The sequence below is a fragment of the Dasypus novemcinctus genome, chromosome 13, assembly GCF_030445035.2.
Source record: "Dasypus novemcinctus isolate mDasNov1 chromosome 13, mDasNov1.1.hap2, whole genome shotgun sequence".
Classification (NCBI taxonomy): Eukaryota; Metazoa; Chordata; class Mammalia; order Cingulata; family Dasypodidae; genus Dasypus; species Dasypus novemcinctus.
Window position 1 is genome coordinate 20,506,067 of NC_080685.1, and position 19,905 is coordinate 20,525,971.

At 41.9% G+C, this 19,905-nt stretch overlaps 1 long non-coding RNA gene across 1 annotated transcript in view; it reads right to left on the bottom strand.

Moving 5' to 3' along the window:
• Positions 1–18,230, bottom strand: part of LOC139436263 (uncharacterized) — a 63,695-nt gene extending 45,465 nt beyond the window's left edge. The window contains exon 1 of the long non-coding RNA XR_011645360.1: positions 18,090–18,230. This is a non-coding gene — a long non-coding RNA (uncharacterized lncRNA). The remainder of the gene's footprint in view (positions 1–18,089) is intronic.
• Positions 18,231–19,905: the final 1,675 nt, after the last annotated feature.

The window sequence follows — 19,905 nt, forward strand, 5'->3', positions numbered from 1 at the left end:
AAAGATTATGTGCTTCCAAGTCATCCTATCTGATGGATGAAGTCCATTGTGTCCACCAGCATTACTGTGGTCCTAGGTCTGGTCGCCTTGGTAAGGAGGGCTCTAGCAGAACTCTGCACTGTATGGGTACATGATTTTCTTTATAATCAAGTAATCTGGAGAGAGGTACTTTGAGAAGAGTTAATATCCTGTTCTGTAATAATATTCTCTTAAATCTTTTGGCATCTACTGATCATCAATGCTCCTTGACAATTACTCTTTGTTTTTGTTTGTTGGTAAGTTTCTAATTTAGTCATTCTTCTATACTTCTATTTGCTGTTATTCTGCTGTAAAAAATAGCTTTCCCTCCCTTTTCCCTACAATTAAATTTGTTTTGACCACCACTATGGACTCATGTGTTTTTAATTCAATATGTTTATGGGTTTTGGTGCATATAGATATACATTAACACAAACATTATTTTCCCATTTATATTACAACTCATGTGCTGTAGGCTATCTTTAGTATCTTTATGTATTGGATTATATTTACTGTATTTCTCCATTTTATTGTTTTCTTTGTCTGTGTGATTGTTATATCTGTTTGTGTTATTTTTTACTGAGGAAGAATAGTATAACTAGTTTTATTGTTGGAATAAAAACATATTAACTTGTTGAACATCTTGTATTTAGTTTATAAATTTTAAAAGATATCTTTCCATTTCAAACTTCTGTGACTTGATGATCAACAACTTTATTCTATTGTCATATTTATTTTCTTTGTACCTGCCACTTGTTATGATGTTAATTCTACCTTCCTAAACAAACACCACTTACAGACTATTTTCTCATCTTCTCCCCACTTTGGTTTTGGAGTTAGTTCTACAAGTGAACTATATTGCTCATATCCAGAGACAAAACCACCTAGCTACCCTGTTCCCAGATTACTGACCCACAGAATTGTGTGAAATGTTAAATGTTTATTATTTTAAGCTGCTTCCTTTGTAGTAATTTATCATAAAGTAATAGAAAATGAATTATAGATTTTGGAAATGTGCTGCCATAAAATGTGGGAGTAACTTTGAAACTAGACAGTGGATGAAAGATGTAAGAATTTGGAAGAGGCTTCCACTTTTGAAACATTAAACAAAAGTGAAAACATTGGAAACTGGAAACAGGGGATGTGCATTATGTAGCAGCAGTAATTTAGCAACATTTTTGCCTGCTATTTTGTGGAAAATAGAAAATGCACAGGATGAATTGTGTGATCTAATTAAGGGAATTTCGTAAAAAATATTGAAGACCTCACCTCAGTTTTTATTTTAATTTCTATAATAAAATGCTAGAGGGAAGGGATAAGGTAAAGAAGATCTACTAAATAAAAAGGAATGCAAAATGCTAAAAAGTACTCAACCTAAAAGAAATTTCCTGAAATGTATGAAGTAAAGAACTAAGAATAAATGGAACAGAAAATAATAATAGCAAGATGGTGGACTTAAACCAAGCCATATCAATAGTTTCATAAAATGAGAATGAATTAATGTTGCCTAAAAAATTAAGGTGACTTTTTAGCTTTTTAAAAGATAATTTATTTTTTTGAAAATGAAATTTTTTATTGTCTTTTTTAAAAAGATACATAGATCACACAAAGTGTTACATTTAAAAATATAAGAGGTTCCTCTATACCACACTCCCTAACCCCCACCCTTCCCCCATCAACACCCTCTTTCATCAGTGTGGCACAGTCATTGCATTTGGTGAATACATTTTGGAGCACTGCTGCACTGCGTGGATGATAGTGTACATTAGTAGTTCACACTCTCAGTCCATTCAGTGGGTTACGGCAGGATTATTATTAAGGTTATGATACTCACTTTAAATACAAGGAGCCAGATACATTGAAAATAAATGATGAGAAAATTATCATGCAAACACTAAGTGTAAGAAAGCTTGTGTGGCTATAAACAAAAATGAAAAGTAAAAATGAAAAATATAATAACCAAGCTTTAAAAACACCTTGGTGTAGGGGTACAATAGTAGAGATGACAGAGGACAGAATCAGTGACTTGAGGACAGATCTATAGAGTTTATTTGATCTGAATAACAGAAATAGGTTTTTTTTAATGGGAAGGAAAAAAACCCTGTGCCAGCGACACTGACTCATGTCATTGGACTATTTTGGGCATTGACAAGAAGGCCAAGTGAGTGCAAGACTCCAGCAGACAATCTCAAGACCCTTAGCTTCCCACCTTATTGCCTTGAAAGTTGTCCCCAGGGTGATAGCCACAGCCTCTCAGGCTGAAGTCATTCATAGCCCTTTCTTTCCTTTACCTGCCACTCTCACCCTCAGTCCACAGATCTGAACCAGCAAACGCTGATGGAAAGGACACAAATTGGCTGTCTCAACAGTTCTGTCCCCTCTTGATACCTCTCGATGTGGGTCACACCATAAAGGGAACTTGGGTTTCCTCAGATTGCATCTCATTGCCAACAGCTGTGTCCAGCAAGTAGCAGGCACCCAATAAGTGCTCAGGGAATGAAGGAACTCTGTGCTAGTACCCCGTGGGAGGGGCAGGCCTAAAATTTCACTGTGTGCTCTTAAGTTTTTAGTCCTAAACTTACCCCAGAATGGAAGGATGATAAAGGTTTTCAAAAGAGGGGGTTCTTTTACCTTTCTTCATAAATTTTGGAATGATTTTGTCACTATCCACAAATGACTTGCCTGGATTTTGAATGGGAATGTATTAAATCTATAAATTGGGTTGGGAGGGATGGACATCTTAATAATACTAAGGCTTCTTATCCATGAACATAGAATATATCTCTTTTTTTTCTTAGAGTTTTCTAGTACTGCCTCTTTAGATCCTACACATATTTTGTCAGATTTATGCCTGTATTGACTTTTTGGATGTGCTAATTTAATGGTATTCTGTTTTTAATTTCAAATTTCAGTTGTCCATTGCTGATACTAGAAAAGCGGCTTATATTTGAATATTATCCTTATAGCCTGTCACATTGCAACAATCATTTATTAGTTGTAGTTTTTTTTTCTTTTGTCTGTTTTTGGGATTTTTCCATATAGACAATCATTTCATCTGCAAAGAGTTTTTATTTCTTCCTTCTCAATCTTTAGGCCTTTAATTTCTTGTCTTCCTGCATTAGATAGGATTTCAAGCACAATGTTGAATAGGTGTGGTATGAGGATACATCCTTTGTCTTATTCCTGATCTCAGAGGAAAAGCATCTATTTTTTTCACCATTACAATGATGTTAGCTACAGGATTTTTGTACATATTTGTTTTTACATTTACTCACTTTTGCCATTTATTCATGTATTGAACTTGCTTTATCTGCCCTCGTTTTTTTTTTAATTTTAATTTGTCTTTATTTTTTTAATGTTATATTAAAAAAATATGAGGTCCCCATATAACCCCCACCCCATCACCCACTCCTCCCATAACAACAACCTCCTCCATCATCATTTGTACATATTCTTGACCAACTTAAGGAAGCTCCACTCTATTTATAGGTTAAGAATTTTTTTCATTATAAACTAGTATTTGAATTTTGTCAAATGTTTTCAGCCTGTTGATAAGATGAATTACATTAATCGATTTTTTTATGTTGAAATAGACCTGCATACTTGGAATAAATTCTACTTGGTCACTGTGAATAATACTTTTTATACATTGTTGTATCCTCTAACTTTCTTTATAAAATTTATACCCACATCTGTTTTAGAACCAGGTATAGGTTCTGATCATGGAAACAGTTAGAGAGTACTGTCTGGAACTGGTCTATATTCCCCACTTACTATGGAGAAGAAGCCTCAATCCCTCAACCTCTGGGCACAGTCAAGTGGGAAGGAAGGTGAACCGGGAAATCTGAAGGGAAAGAGAGATGGAGATGCCACTCTAGTCATTGAGGAAAAAACTCAGAAGAAACTGTTGTCAACTGACATCATTGATAACTTATACCCAACCACACTGGTTCCAGCTGTGACCATGGTGTGACTAGGGACCTGTGTTAGGGCTGTGGCAGTTTCTGTTCAAATCCCAATCTTGAGAGAGGACTCTCCCTCCCCAACTGTGCCCAGCATGTCCTTTAGTTTGACCCTTAGGACCTGGCAGCTCTCCATGTCCTGCTCTCAGTAGCCAAGACCTTCCCTGATGCCTAGAGTCTGCTGGAGGTCCAGGGGCTGGAAGTTGGCAGCGCCCCCAAGAGCACATGATGCTGAAGGCTCCAGATTTTGCCAGGAGGACAGAAGGGCATCAAGAGAGTCACTGAACACCAGGAGTTGTGTGAGACTTCCTCTAGGTCTAAATAGGGTTTTAGGTTGGTTTTCTTTGGATGTGGCCCATGGCTTAGGCAAGGCAGATCCCAGTAAGTCCAAGTCATTTTCCAATCATCAGCACTTCTTGGCCCTGGGAAAAGGAAAATTGCAAAGGAAAGGAAAACCACTTTTCCCCTCAGCAATGTTACCTGAGACCAGGAATGCCTGTAAACTGAGGCAGAGCATAAGCCTTCATTGCAGGGCTGAAAAGCTCTTCCCTGTCACTAAGCCCCACATGGATTTTATCTCATTCCCTGCTACACAAGCATGAAGACACCGGCAGAGATGACGTCAGTCATGGGCAACTATCCCATCACAGATGAGCTCCACGTTGGTCCTGTCTGACCAGGAAAGGAAGTGCCTTGGGAGCCACATCCTTGGGAACCGGTCCAGCTGGGAAAAGCCTCACACACCTCCAGAGCATCAGGGAAGGAGCTTTCCTCCTTGGTCTAATGGTGTTTCCATGGTCTAATAGTGAACACTTTGGACTGTGAATCCAGCAATCTGAGTTCAAATCTCAGTGGACCCTGTCCCTCTAATGCAGGAAACAAATCTTACTCTAACAGCCCACAGAGTCATTTTCTAAACTAAATGTGTGCTGGACAGAAACAGTAGTGTTCACAGATTTTGTTCAGGTTTCCTGACTAAGCCGCAAGAAATGAATTTCAAAATCAAGCCATGTTGATTAGGCCAGTAATTTGTTAAGGTGGGGGGAGAGAAATGGGAGAAAATACAGATCATGGGTCCCAGAGAGAGGAAGGGGCTGAAATGTGATAAAGAGGGCTGATTTATAGAATACAATTCTCCATTAGAAATTATTAATCCCCAGGTTGACTTCATACTGATCTAAGTGGGAGCGAAGAAGGCCAGAATAGGGCAGGGACAGGCACTGGGACAGGGCGAAGGCAGGAAGACTGATTTGGCTTTCCACTTGCTTGCTTTTTTCTTTTTTCTCACTGTGGCACATTCATTGCATTTGGTGAATATATTGTGGAGCACTGCTACACTACATGAATTATAGTTTACATTGTAGGGGAGTGGTTTTGGCTCAACTGATAGAGCATCCACCTATGATATAGGAGGTCCAGGGTTCAAATCAGGTACTCCTGGCCTGTGTGGTGAGCTGGCCCCACATGCAGTGCTGACATGCACAAGGAGTTCCATGTCATGCAGGGGTGTCCCCTATGTAGGGGACCCCCATGAACAAGGAGTGCACCCCACAAGGAGAGCCACCCCTTGCTAAAAAGCACAGCATGCACAGGAGTGGTGTCACACACATGGAGAGCTGACACAGCAAGATGACCCAACAAAGAGACACAGATTCCTGGTGCTGCTGACAAGAATGTGAGTGGACACAGAAGAACACACAGCAAATGGACACAGAGCAGACAGCGGGGGGTAAGGGGGAAGGGGAGAGAAATAAAAAATACATCTTTAAAATAAAAACCTCACATTGTAGTTTACACTCTCCCCCAGTCCATTCGGTTGGTTATGGCAGGATATATAATGTCTTACATCTGTCTCTGAAATGTCATTCAGGACAACTTCAAGTCCTGAAAATGCCCCACATCACACCTCTTCTTCCCCCTCCCTGCCCTCAGCACCTCCTGTGGCCACTGTCTCCACATCAATGATACAATTTCTTCCATTGCTAGTGTCACAATAATTATATAGTAGAATACCAGTCAGTCCACTCTAATCCATATTTTATTCCTCCATCCTGTGAATCCTGGGATGGTGATGTCCACTTCACCTCTAAATCAAGAGGGGCTTAGATCCCAGATGTTTGATGGATGCAATTCTCCTGCTTGCAGTTGTAGGCCCTATCAGTTCCCTGGTATGGTGGTGGACCCTCTTCATTTCCCTGTTAGCTGACTTGGGTATGTCTAATGAACTGGAGAGTAGGTGTTGCAAATCTGCTGAGGCTCAGAGCCCAGCTGGCACATGGCCAGTCCAGAGATTCAAGTCTCCTGAGTATACTTCAACACCAGCACCAATCATAGTTTCAGTAAAAGTGACTGTAGAGGCATGTATAGAAGGGTCACATCTGAGTCCAGCTCCATCATACTCAGGAACACAAATTCCAAAGTAGGGCCCACTGGCAAGGCACTGAACTGCAGAGCCATCTGCCATGACCATAGAACCTGTGTGTCTCTGTAGCTCAAGAGTGCCGGTACCTGGGTTTGTATCTACTTTGGCTGTCTCTGGGATCCTGCTGAGATATGTGTAAGCACAACCCCTCTGATGACCTCTGACTCATTTTGAAATCTCTTAGCCATATAAACTCATTTATCTTTACCTTGTCCCCCTTTATTCAACATCTTTTTCTAGTTGCATCACCAGCTGGTGACTGGTAGTAATCCCTCACCACCAGAGAGGCTCATCCCCAGGAGTCATGTCCCATGCTGGGGGGAAGGAAATGCATTTACATGCTGAGTTTGGCTTAGAGATATCGCCACATTTGAGCAACTCGGAGGCTCTCAGGAGGTAACTCTCAGGCATCCTGCAGCTCTAGGCCTAGTTGAAATTTCAGGCACAGTCTTATAAGCGTAGTCATTAGTATCAAGGGCTCATCATTGGACCACCCTTCTTCACTGGTCTTTTCCCTTGCACTTGGGGGACTGCAGCTGTTCCATTGGGGAATGTGACAGAGCTCCCCTGGCTAGGAACTCAGCACTCCCTCAGTTGTCATGTGTAAATGTATTATGACAATACCCTATGAATATCTGAACAATTTTGGATACCCTATATACATGTCCTGGAGAAGTCCCTCCCAATGTTGTGTCCCCCATCAATGACATCCCACACAGGTTCTCCTCCCCTGCCATAGTTGAACCCCTCTATGATCCAAACTTTTTCAAAAATGAAGCCTAATATATTGCCAAATTCAATTAGTAGGAAAATGAAATAGTACTGATAGGTTTAAGAATTAGAAATAGAATACATACTGATTTAGAAAAACCAAAATAAAGTAAAAAATAAATTGGAGTATTAAAAATGAAAAATATAAAACTTTGTTTTTGACATTTTGCCTTTCATCACTCTAATAGGTGTTGCCCTGTATGTACAGAGACAAGGCAGTCTCTTCCATTCCTTCCTCAGTGTCTGCATCCTTTCTTTTTCTTTAATTTTTCACTTAGCCTTTAAAAAAGTATTAGATCACAGTAAAGTCACATATACAATACAGGGGGCTCCCATATACCCAACATCAAATCCTTTTCCCCCTTCCCCAGCAATGATCTTTTTACATGTGGGTGTTATATTTGCTATAGCTGATGTGCAGAAAATGAAACAAGGCCACTAACCACGCTTCCATTTTTGGTTTCCATTATATTTTAGACTGTACACTTTTTAAAATTTTTAATTACAGTTTACATTTTAGACTATATACATCTATAAATTTTTGGTGAAATTTAACATGGCCTATATCCATCATTGCATGATCTTGTGGAACAAGTCCATTGCACCCCAGTTACCCTCTCTTCCATCTATTCTATTCCTCTCTCCCCCTCCCCTTGGGGCCCACAGTGACAACCAAGTTTCCCTGCTTGAAGGACCAGATTCATAGATACTCGCAGTAAGGCTAAAGGCTTGATACACTAGACTGTCCTCCCCAGTTGGATGCCACCAATGCTCTCAAGAGACTCTCTTCCCTCTGTTTGAAAGCATCCATCCTCCCCAGGATGGGGGTACAACACCTTCTTGCACATTGTATGGGTCTCCACCCAATGATATAACACACTATGACAAGATGATCACCCACACGCTCCCTAGAAACCTGCTCTAGGTGCACCTGTGCCAGATGCTAGGGGCATAGGGATAGTATTGGGTGGAGCTTTGCAGGGTTGAGGGGTGCTAGGCCTGGGTGGAGGGGTCAGATGGTGCATGGAATTGGGGGCAGGTTTTGGTGGTAGCAGGTGAACGTGAGAGATTGCCACTTGCTTTTTAAACCAGTCCAGCTGTTTAAACCACCCCACCCATCCACCCCCACCCCCAGAAGGCCCAATGATAAGGTCCCTGGAGAATATCCGGGGTTTATCCTGGCTTCCAGAGTAAATCTCTTTCTTAAGGGGATTTCTCATGAGGGTTTTCCAGCAGCCATCTTGGGGGTACTGGAGGACAGGTGTTAATGGCAGCAGTTTTTCTGCCATGTTCCACATCTGTTTATTGATTCCCTCTCTATCTTGCTTCAGTAGTGTTTTCCACTTTCTGCTTCAGTAATTTACAGGGACCCAGGTGGGATTCTAGACTGCAGGGAAACTGCAGATGCTTAGGGATAACCAATCATGGGGCACCCCGTTCTGGCAAGCCCTCCTGAGTGCTGCTCTGCCCCTCATTGCTGAGGAGCTCTGTGACCCTGTCTAAGTCCCTCGGTGACTCTGAGCTAAGGCCTTTGGTAAAAGGAATTGGCTGCATCCACTGAATCCTAGATCCTGAGGTTTATTTCACCAGAGACATGTTGGAATTGAATCCACTGAGAAAATAATTTAAATATGAAATCACATTTCTTGCTCATTATGGAGTTGAGAGGTTTGCTTTTAGGATCATGGGGTCTAGTATGGAGGCCTTCAGGTGCCCCGAGGGCCAGAGACGGGTCTACTGGGCCCAAGCTCGAGGACCTCTTCAGTCCTTGGAGCAGATCCAGAACCTGAGGTGTCTGCTCCATCCCAATTGGACAAGATGCCATTTTGTTCTGACAAGAACAGCCCTGGATGGTGAGTAGAGCCCTGGACAAGGAAGGGTGGAACAGACATCAGCTGGGTCAGGCATCTTTGTAATGTTCCTTCCTCACCTATGACCTAACCTTCTGGGCCAGTGGTGGGTGAAGCTCACGAGGCAGCCCAGAGTGGGGAGTCTGCAGGGGCCAAGGCCAGCTCTCAGCCACCACTGCCTCACGTGTACAGCCAGGGTCGGCAGGAGCTCCTCTTTAATGGGGCATCTTGTCTCTCCAAAAATGTTAGTATTTATCCTGGAAAAATGTCCCTGGAGTACATATGGCTGCCTAAGGAGGTTGGCAGTCCTGATTCTAATTTTGGGTATGTGGATTCCACGATTCCTAGGATCTGGGCCTCATTCTATCCTCACTAGGAAATATCAGAGGTTAAGCATCATGACCATGGCCTGTGTCAGGAGCTTCCTCTGAACACTTTCCCATGAATTGTCATAGATCCTGTTGTCTATGTAGCAACAACCAATCTATTCCATTTAAATTTCCTGAAAATTGATAATCTTCCCAATCCTGAAATCTGTCTGATAGCTTGGTCAAACAAACCTGTCCACATATCACAGGACACAACCTGAATTGTCCTGAAAATTTCACAATCTCCATGTTCAAACCAAGATAACCATGCTGTGAATTCAGATAGTACCCTGGACTTATAATGTATAAGTAAGGAACAGTTTAATGTGACTATCCCTGTCCAAATTTATTTGCATAAAATCATGATCATAAGGAAGAAGAAGGCCCATGTGTAAGTGAATAATCATAGCATCTTTTTCAAAAAAATTAATTGCTTTTGTTTTTAAAGAAGCTTTAGATTACATAAATGTTATAAAAAATATAAGGGATTCCCATATGCACTCCTCCTTTACCCTCCTCCACTTTCCCATGCTAACAACATCCTTCATTAGTGTGGTACATTTGTTAACAATTGAAGCATTGCTACTAACCATGAACTACCATTTACATTATAGTTTACACTCTGTCCCACACAATTATGTAGGTTATGACAAAATATACAATGGCCTATATTCCATCACAGCAATGTCATGCAAAACAACCCCAATACCCCAAAGATATCCCCATATTACACCTCTTCTTCCATCTCTCATGCCTCAGAAACTCTGGTGGCCACTGCCTTTATACCAATGATAAGAGTTCTTCCACTGCTAGAATAATAATAAGTCTATAGTTGAATAACAAGTCTACTTTAGTCCATTGCTCATTCCCTAATATTGAGGATTTGGGGATGGTGATGCCCACTCTGCTTCTAATTGTGAGGGAGCATAGATCCCATATGGCAGATAGATTGAAGTATCTTGCTTGAATTTGCAGACACTCTCTTCCTTGGGATTTTGTCCAGCATCATCTCTTTGTTAGTTGTCCTGGGTGAGTCCAATGAACTGGAGAGTAGGTTTTGCAACCCTGCTGAGATTCAGGGCTCAAGTGGCATATGGACAGACCAAAAATTTAAGTCTCTTTGGCAGATAGTTATCAAGTATGGTGCTAATTGTAGGTTCAAATAAAAGGGGCAGAAGAGCCTTGTGTGGACAACCTATAAATGAGTCTAACAGACTGGGGAGCAAACATTCCAAAGTAAGTCCCATGGCCAGGATCCCAAAATCCTAGCTGTGTGACCTGCTTTTAGTTTCTGGATGTCTCTAGAGCCCTCAGGAGCCCCACTATTTGAGGCACTGTTTACTGGGGCAGTCAATGAGATCCTGCTGAATGACCACCTAACTCACTTTGAAATCCCCTAGCCATAAAAACTCATTTGTATTTACCATTTCCCCCTTTTAGTGAATGTCTTTTTCCAGATGCATGGCTAGTTGGCACTTGGTAATAATCCCTTGGTGCCAGGGAGTCTTATCCTGGGGAGTCACGCCCCATGCCAGGGGAAAGTAGTGCTTTTATATGCTGAGTTTGGCTTAGAGAGAGGCCACATTTGAGCAACAAGGAGCTTTTAAGAGGTAACTCTTAGGCAGTATATAATACTAGGCTAAGTTTCAATTTCACAAGAAAAGGTTCATAGTACGATCATCAATATCCAAGAACCTGGAGTAATGGTCTGTCTTCCTTTACTAAGCACTGCCCTTGTACTCACTGATTCTTGCTGTCCTATTAGAGAATGTAGCAGAATCTCCCCAGGATAAGAATTCAGTATTCTTTTGGTTGTTGTGTGGATCTCCACCCACCAAGACAATGCCCCAGGAACACTTGAACATATTCACATGCCTTGGAGGCATGCCCTAGGTGAACCTCTTCCCATGCATCCCCCATCACTGACACCCCTCACCAGTCATCCTCCCCTGCCCCATTGTGACCCTGCTGTGATCCAAAACCTTTCCAAAAATAACCCAAAAATGTAACCAAATAAAATTAATAAGAAAATGAGATAATTTAAAGAATAACCAATAAGGTACAAAAATATTTTCACAAATTTGAAATAAATTTTTAGACATTGCGTTGTCTCACATCACTGTAAGATATACTGTATTATATTTACACTAACATTTTCTTCCATATAATCCCCATGTATTGATTTTTTCATTTTATCTTCAAAAAAGCTTTAGGATACAAAAAAGTCACATAGAGTATATAAGTGATTCCCATACACACAGCACCCTTCCACTTTACCCCTCTTTCCTAATAACATATTACATGCAAGTGATAAATTTGTTACAATTGGTGTACAAATATTGAAGAATTGCCACAAATCATGCTCATTGGTTTACATTTTTGATCATACACTTTTATAGGTTTTGATGAAATTTCAAGTGGCCTGTATCCATTTTTGCAAGATCACATTGAACAATTCTAATAATCTAAAAATGCCCTATATTCCATCTCTTCTATTCTCCCTCTCCCCTCCCCTCAGAACCTATGATAACCACGATGTCTCAATTTTTGAAGAATAAGATTCATAGTTACTTGCAATAATGTTGGGGGCATGATGTATTGGTCTGTTTTCTTTTATTAGGCACTGCCTTTGTTCCCTCTAATAGAGAACATAGCAGACTCCCTATGGTTGGAGTTTGATAGGTTCTTGTTTATTGTATGGGTCTCTACTCACTGACAAGATGAATACTTACATATTCAATAGAAGCCTATCCCAGGTGCACCGTGTCCCATAGACCACCCCCCAGACCCAATACCCTACACCAGTGACCCTCCCCTGCCATATTTGCCAAAAGAATATTCCCACAATTGTAAGTTTAATGACAGACCTGCAAGTCCCCAGAGTTCACCTGCTTCTTCCTCTGACCTTCACCCACCCCAGTTCCATGGATAGTCCAACCCAACAACCCCACCCTACTACCCTCAAAAACATCCTCACCCAACCCAATCACATCACTGCACCACTGTCACTCTCACCCACTCCATAACTACAGCCTTCCAACTTACAGAAGATTTTGCCCACAAGAGCACTGGCTCACCACTCTCTACTCCCTTTCTGTATCTTATAAACCTATCTTCCAGTCTCTTGGCCTGTGAATCTGATCAATTTGCTGAATATCAGTGATGTCATGTATCTCTGTAAAGAACATTGTCTTCTCTTTTTTGTCTATATCCTTCCCAGTCTTACTCATTTCTCAAGTTTAGCAACCTAGAAGTACTCTGAATCAAAATAAATTCATTAGTCTCAGGGATTTTCTGTACTCTTAGAAATAACCTGTTCTCTCCTGTGAGAATAAAACCAGAATGAAAGGATTATCTGCTTCTACATGATCAGCCTTAGATTACTGACAGGTATTTATAGCAAGAAAAACAACTAGAAAAAGAGAATCCATATCATTTGACAATACTGAGTGAAATAACCTTAGAAACACAGGATTGCTGGGGGTCTACCAATATCTCAGGAATATGTATTCACTCAGCCTCTATATTTAAATAAAAAAAACATGAGTGCACAAGGGTTGGAGCCACTCTCATGCTTCTCTTTGTGTGCTGTGTGCCGTGCCTCTGCACTGCAAGACTCAACAACATTTTTTGCATGTTTATTATTATTATTATTATTGGAATAATGAAAATGTCCTAATAATGATTGAAATGATGAACACACAACTATGTGATTATACCAAATACTACTGAATTTATACTTTGGATAGACTGTATGCTTTATTATTAATTCTGTTTATCAATAAAATTGATAAAATAAAACCAATGATAAGAATCAAGGTAGTGACACTCACTTGGTGGACCAATCAATTATATAAGTTATCAAACAGCAGATAAAGCCTTCATAAAATATAACAACTTTAATCACTCAATCCTTAAAGTAATCTAATCTTTTTTTAAATTTCCTTATATATACATTTATTTTTATTTTTATTTTTTAAAGATACTTATACAAATGTCACATAAAAAATATAGGGGTTTCCTATATGCCCCAGTCCCCATGCCTCCCACATTTTTCCACACTAACAACATCCTTCATTAGTGAGGTACATCCATTGCAAATGAGGAACACATTTCAGAGCCTTGCCACTAAGTGTGGATTAAAGTTTACATTGTAGGTTAAACTCTCTCCCACCCAATTATGCAGGTTATGGCAAGATTTACAATGGCCTTTATCTGTCATAGCAAAGTACTCCAGACAATTCCCAAGTCCCCCAAATGACCCCCATATTACATGTTTTTCCCTTTCCCTGCCCTCGGAACCACCAGTGGTGCCTCCACATCCATGATATAATTTCTTCCACTGCTGGAATCACACTAAGTCTATAGTAGAATACCAGTAAGTCCACTCTAGCCCACTTTCATTCCCCATTTCTGAGGATTATCAATGGTGATATCCACTCCACCTCTAATTGAGAGGGGGCTATGAATCCATAGGGCCAATGAATGGGACTCTCTTCCTTGCAGTTTTAGACTCTCTCAGTTCCTTGGTATGATGGTTGTCCATCATCACATTCATGTTATTTATCCTAGTTGAGACCCATGAACTTGAGAGTATGTGTTGCAACTCCTTGAGATTCAGGTTCAGGCTGGCACATGGACAGCCCAAAGATTTAAGTCTCTTGGATATACACCTACCAACTCTATTACCAATTATAGGTTCCAATAGAAGGACAGAAGAGCCATGTGTAAGGAAACCACAACCGAGTCCAACTCTCTCACTCTGGGGAGCATAAATCCCAAAGTAGAGTCCACTGGCAAGACACCAAACTACTGGGCTATCTGCCCTGACAATACTGTCTGGATGTCTCCAGAACCTTCACAAGCCCCACTATTTGGGTTACTATCTACTTTGGCAGTGAAAGAGATCCTGCTGTAATGGGCAAAAGTGTTACCTCTGGAATAACTGCCTGACTCACTTTGAAGTCTCTTAGCCATATAAACTCATTTGTCTTTAACTTTTCCCCCTTTTGGTCAAGGTCATTTTCCAGTTGCATTGCTAGTTGGGGTTTGGTATTAATCACTTGGTGCTGGGAAGTCTTATCCCCAGGAGTCATGTCCCATGCTGGGGGGAAAATAGTGTATTTATATGCTGAGCTGGGCTTAGAGAAAGGCCACATTTGAGCAACAAGGAGGCTCCCAGGAAGCAACTCTTAGGCACCATATAATAGACTATTTTCAATGTCAAGAGTAAAGGGTCATACACACAGTCATCAATATCAAAGGCTTGTCAATGGGCGGTCCTCCTGCACTAGTCATTGTCTCTGTACTCAGGGGATTCTTGGTATCCACTAGAGAATGTGGCAGAGCTCCTCAGGATGGGAATTTTATATTCCTTCAGTTACTGTGTGAATCTCTACCCACTGTGACAATGCCCATGACCATTTGAACACATTTCTAGGCCTTGTATGTATGCCCAGGGGACCTTGCTCCCCTGTAACTCTCAGCAATGGCACCCACACCAAAGATTCTCCCCTGCTACAGTGTTAACCTTTCTCTGATCCAAACCTTCCTCAAAAATGAAGCTAACAAAATAACCAAATAAATTAATAAGAAAATGAAATAATAATGATAATTTTAAAAATACAGAAAAAATAAAAAATAATAAAAGTAGAAAAATTAAACTTTGGGATAGTAAAAAATGAAAAATATTTTTAAAATTTTTTACATTTTGCCTTTCATCACTGTAAGATCTGTTGTCCTATAGGTACAGTGATATTTTCTTTCATTTATTTCCCCAGTGTCTTACTTTTTTTTTTTCATTTTGTCCTCTAAGAAGTTTTAGGTTACAGAAAACCAAACACAGGGGACTCCCATATACCCAACATCCTCCTCCTTTACCCCCTTCCCCTATTAACATTTATATGTGGATGGTACCTTTGTTACAACTGATGTGCAAATATTGAAACATACTACCAACCCTGGTGTAGCAGTTTGTCATAGTTATGAATTCCAGAAATAGATATTGAATTATGTTTTTAAACTGGTCCAGACCTGGGCATGATTAAGTTATGATTAGGGCTTTGGTTGGGCCACATCATTAGGGCATTGGCAAAGGCATGGCAAAGGACAGAGTTGAGGATTTCTGATGTTGGAGTTTTGATGTTGGAGTTTGATGCTGAAGTTTTCAGCTGGAACCCCAGGAAGTCAGCATGCAGAGGAAAGAGAAGCAAGCCCCAGGAACAGAGGACCTGAACCAGGAAAAGAACACAGAGGAGTAGAGATGGCTCCTTAAACATGGCAGAAACCCCAGGGAGAGAGACAGAGCTGTTCACCTGATAGTCTGCAGCTGACCTTATGGAGAGAAGCAAAGTCTAGAGAGCCTCAGAGTCTACAGCTGACCTTGTGGAGAAAAGAGAGGAGCTGAGCCCAGAGGAACCCAGGAAGCATGAACCCTCCCAGACGTAGGCAGTCATCTTGCTCCAATACATGAAAATAGACTTTGGTGAGGAAAGTAACTTATGCTTTATGGACTGGTCACTGTAAGCTCCTACCCCAAGTAAATACCCTTTATAAAAACCAACCAATTTCTGGTATTTTGCATCAGCACCCCTTTGGCTGACTAATACACTTGGTAAATGGTTTACATAATGGTTTACATTATGGTTTACATTTTGGACCATACACATTTATAAACTTTGATGCAATTCAACATGGCCTGTATCCATCATAGCAGGATCATGTAGAACACTTCCATCACCCCCAAAATGCCCCCTGCTCCATCTATTCTATTCCTCCTTCCCCCTCCCTGGCACTCACAGCAACCACAATTCTTCACTCTTTGAAGGGCATCATTCATAGTTCCTGAGGGTTGACACTCTCCCCTATTAGGCACTGCCCATGCTCTCGAGAGACTCCTGACTCTCTATTTGAGAACATAGTGGGCCTCCCCAGGATGGGAGTCCACCACCGTGCCACTCATTATGTGAGTCTTCACCCAATGACATAAGGCACTATGGCAAGATGAACATACACTCACTCCCTAGAAGCCTGCCCCAGGTGCACCCTGTCCTGAATGCCCCCCACACCCAACACCCCAAACCAGTAACCTCTACTTGACATATTGCCAAAAGAGCATTCCCAGCATTGTACTTTCAACCACGAACCTGCCAATCCCCAGTGATCACCCGCTCATCAGCATTTTGTGCACCCAGTACAGTGAGCAATGGCTGCCCTCATTTCCTGCCCCCTCAGCAGCTACACTCTGCTCTAGTCATTGCAGTATTGCTTTCTTCTCCCTTGAGAAGATGTCCCCTGCCCTTAGTGAACTCTCAACTGGCCTTCCAAAGAGGCCTAACTGGGATGCTGTAGTGTGCTGTGCCATCACTCTTGGTTTAATATTTTTTCCTCCATACCTCACCCCACTCAGTAGGAAGCTACAAAAAACAGAAGGAAATGGATGAACTGCAGCCAGACATATTGGATGAAGGCTCTTTGAGTCCTTCCTATTGCCATGACTGCCCAACTTCCAAGAACCTCCCAGTAATGCGGTCTTCATGTTTCATGAGCTGGAAGTCCTCCCTCCTCTGGATGAGGCCAGTGAGTACTCTTATTATACAGACTGAATCTACTACTGGTCTCCCAGCAAGTCTGTATATTCTTTGTTCTCATATTTACCCCTTTGCATATGTAGGCCCCTGGGTGGGGTGCCTGTGAGGTGGGAACTGAGTAATGTATAACTTGTCCTGCCTGAATTTACTAGCAGAAAATCAAAAGAAGCACCAGGATGTGGAAAGAAAAAAGCCAGTAATCCTTATGTAAGTCTAAATGCACATGGGTTATTAATGTAATTTTGCCATCTAAAGAATTCCCATTCAGGAAAAAACAAAAATGGCTACTCACCCTGAGTTTTGCCATTTAGCCAACCACAAAGTAGCCCTTTAAGAATTTTATCTGTTTTCCTAGCAGTTCTACTGGTTTCCACTGCTTATTACTTGTTCCATGTTATTATGTGACAGTTACATAGAGACTGACCCAGTGTGAACGATCCAGTGTTAGGGATTTCTTGTATTCAAAGAGAACATTTCTTGTCTCCTGTGTGGTCAAAATCAGGTTAAGATTGACTCTTGACAGGCATTTCATAGCAATATATATAACTGAACCAAAAACAGTTCATATATGTGGCAATAATGAGAGGAAAAGGCCTGGAGGTCAAAAGAGCTCTACCTGGCAAAAATGCTGCAGGAGTCTCTACTCACTGGGCCAAAAAAAAACCTTGAGCAGGTCACCCAACATTTATAAGAACTCTGCTTGCCGGTCTTCTTGGAGAAATACAGAATTATCTACTGCAGCCGTTATGACTGACCATTAGCCCATTTCCACTCTTAAACTTCCCCTTTATCCCACCTTAGGAAATACCATTTCCTAACTCAGGATCAAGCACAAGAGCTGATCCATTTGTGACAGAAGTTACGGGAAGGGAGATGTGCTCTGACCTCCTCAATCAGCACCTCAAAGACCTCCTCACCCACAAGGACCCTGACAACCCCCAGGTACAGCACCTTCCAGAGCAAATGGCTGAGGGCTGCTGGCTGGCAGAGCACCTTGACAGTAAGCTCAGCATGGGTAAGTGGGCACCAGCCCTGCTTCCAGTGAGCTGCTCCAAGTCCTCAGATTCACAGCAGGTCCACACCTCCACCCCTCCACACATGACAGGTACCTGCTCTCCCATGTTCCAGTTTACAGCTGGGGCCTTGGCAAGTTCAGGACTACCCGGATGTGAGCACAGATGCAAAGCCCTCTGGGATTGAAAGTGTCTCCTTCTTCCCCCATGGAATGTGGACTTTAGAGCAGAAGGCAGCATCCATCAGTATCACTGAGCAGAAAGAAGGATGTGACAGGAGGCAGCTTGTTAGCATGAATAGAGCCCTGGAGCAAACAGCCATTTCCCAGCCACTAGCCAGGGCACTGTCTTTACTAACTGTGGGTGAGTGACTGATTTACTCTTCCTGGATTTGTGTTTCCTCATCTGTAAAATAGCTCAAATAACATGTTGCTTGGTTGCTAGCACGTGTTGTGCTATGTATTACCAAAAAGAGATAATAATCATGAATGCATACTAAGAAGGGAAAAAATGAACAAAAACCTTACTCTTCTGGATTGTTTTAAGGATGTAATGGGGGGTGGAGCCGCGGAACCGGTGCTGCGGCCATGCTTTTTGGAGGCTCTGCGGTACTGGGGAATTTGCAAGCCCTGGGCAGGCTGTTAGGGGGTTGACAGGACGGGATGCCTTTGCAGACCGATTTGGCGAGACAAACGGGGGTTTTGTTGCAAAGAGGGGAATTTTTGATTGTGGACACAAGTAATAGCGCTTCCACCTGGAGCCCCGCCCACCCCCCCAAGCCCGGCTGCCAATCTGCAGCGGGCTTAGATTGCTGGCAATAAAGGGATGTAACCGGGAGGCTGTTACAGAGTGGGGGGGGGGAGGGAGGGGACACGTCTGGAAGCCAATTGGGGGAATATTTTGCGAAGCTTGGGAGTTTTGGTTTTGGACTCTGTTGTTGGCGTTCTGGCTGGAGCCCCACCCCTAGGTCTGGCTTCTGATCTGCATCATTAAATTGGCTGCAGTGTAGAGGCGCCCTCAGGTGGCCCTTCCGGGGGCTTACAGGGTGAGAACTGTCCTGAAGCCCAACTGATGATACATCCATAGAATAGACCCCAGTGAGTGAGTGAATTGCGGGGTTCAGACACATAAGATAGTGTTTGCAAATCTGACTTCCCCCATAGGGCTGGCACCCAGCTGCGGGGATCCCTGAAGGCTGTGTTACACTGCGGTGCTCCCAGGCTCCCTGTTGACCAGATTTGAGGTTGCCAGGTCTGAGTCCCCTTAACCCCGGTGGCCCACACCCCAGAGGCTCACACCTCTTGATTCTTCAATATCTCAGACTTTCCACCCCTGAATCCATCACGCCCTGAGGTCCATGTGAGGTCCTTGAATGTCCTAGCCCTCAACATTTGCTTTTTTTCTTTTTTGTTTTGTTTTGTTTTTATTTTCATTTCATCTTATTTTTTATTATTTTTTTAATGTCCTGATTGCTAACATTGCATTATCCCCTATTCTTTTCTCCTAGTGTATCCCCCAAAGTCTTTTTTTTTTTTTCAGTTATTTGGGTTTTTTTTTTTTTGTTGCTGTTGTGGTTGGTGTATATCTTTTTTTTCTTTTCCCTACCTGTTCCCTGCCCTTTACCCACCCCCTTTTTCTTTCTTCCTTTCTTCTCTTTTTTTTTCTGTTTTTTTCTCTCTCTCTTGTCCCTCATTTTCTTCTTATTTTATCTTAAATATACAATAGGTGCTGCAGGGAACACCTCATATTTGCTGGGTTTCCTCATCCTCTACTGCCTCATCTCTGTGTGAATTGATTTTGGCTACCTACACTATCCCCTTTCCCCTACATCTTGATAGCCTCCATCATCTCTCCTATATTCATCATCTCTCCTATATTCCACCTCCCTTTCTGTGATCCACAAAGTGTCTAA